Here is a 1,323-nt window from a genome sequence, read left to right as displayed (position 1 = left end):
CGGGATACTTTCACCTTACCCAGGAGCGCTTTTTCATGCTACGGAAAGTTGTGGTTAAAATAAAAAACAAAGAAAATCAGCAAATTATGCTAGAATCACTATTCAGATTTTGCTGGATTCGATATTTCAGCGTGCGCGAAAACAAGCACATTTTCCATAGCAAGGGAAAGAGGGGCGCTGTGTTTATAACACAACCAGAGCGAAGACAGCGGACTGCTCCCGCGGACGAACGGAACGGACGGCACGGAACGGACGGAGAAAACGCCTTTACAGGGAATCTATATTATCAATGGCAATCGGCTTATCAAAACTGGAAAGATTCACCTTCGGGTAGAGACAGACCACAAGGGACTGTCTTAAAAGAGTCTCCACAGATTTAGTGTGCCTGCACATGTGGAATATCTGCTCGGACTTACCTTCAACTCGCGCTTGTCAATCCGTAAGACGAACGCTCACTCTCGCAATCTGGGTTCACTCCACGCGCGCGCACTCGACGTAGTTCCAGGGCACGACCGCAGTAGCAAACGCTCCTCGCTCTCGACTGGCACTGACTGACTGACGACTCGACGACCGACGGCTGCGCGGTGCGGCGCTGCGAGCGGTGGCTGCGGGTGTCACTACTACGTTGGGGAGGGGTTGGGGGAGCAACAGCAGCGGCAAAAGATGGTTCCGGCAGTGCCCGTTTAAAGAAGAATTAATGAAATCACCACCGGAAGCAGTTCTAAAACAATGGCTTAGTTGAAACTAAAATTGACAGTTACTAGAGATTTAATCGAGGTCATTCACGCCGAACTGCACTGTCAAATGACAAAAATAAGCGCACTTTGGGTACTGGTTCCGGTCCTGACTTCTTCATTTCTTCTCAAAAAGCACTCTGTCGGAACAGTCTAATAATTCATACCGGTAAAGCTGAAGAGAAGAAGAATGCGGCTAACAATAAAACGGAAATCGCTTTGCTTTCACATGGTGACTTACGTTTTCTTGTTCCCCACCTTCTTCTGCATTTTACTGTTACCGGAATGCTATATAGAGACGGGAGGTGAAGGGTTTAGATAAAGTCAACCTCGACTTAGCTATGCTGGCAACTCCGTTCGACAAGGCGGGCTGCACTGTGGGGGGCTATAATCCCCCAAAGCGGACACAATAGACCGTTCCGACAGTGCGCCTATTTTTGTAATTTGACAGTTCAGTTCGACGTAAATGACCTCGATTAAACCTCTAGTAACTGTCAATTTTAGTTTTCACTGATTTAAGCCATTAGAACTGTTTCCGGTGGTGATTTCATTAATTCTCCGTAAAACGGGCACTGCCGGAACCATCTAT

At 47.5% G+C, this 1,323-nt stretch overlaps 1 protein-coding gene across 1 annotated transcript in view; it reads right to left on the bottom strand.

The window, feature by feature from the left end:
* The window catches only part of LOC127751352 (uncharacterized), a gene marked incomplete in the record, with an annotated part of 21,692 nt that extends 21,085 nt beyond the window's left edge, over positions 1–607 (bottom strand). The window contains 1 exon segment of the mRNA XM_052274804.1: positions 417–607.
* Positions 608–1,323: the final 716 nt, after the last annotated feature.

This window comes from Frankliniella occidentalis, unplaced genomic scaffold, assembly GCF_000697945.3.
Source record: "Frankliniella occidentalis isolate FOCC.00 unplaced genomic scaffold, Focc_3.1 Scaffold444, whole genome shotgun sequence".
NCBI lineage: Eukaryota > Metazoa > Arthropoda > Insecta > Thysanoptera > Thripidae > Frankliniella > Frankliniella occidentalis.
The sequence above is the reverse complement of the archived record's forward strand: the minus strand, read 5'-3'. Positions and strand labels throughout refer to the sequence as shown.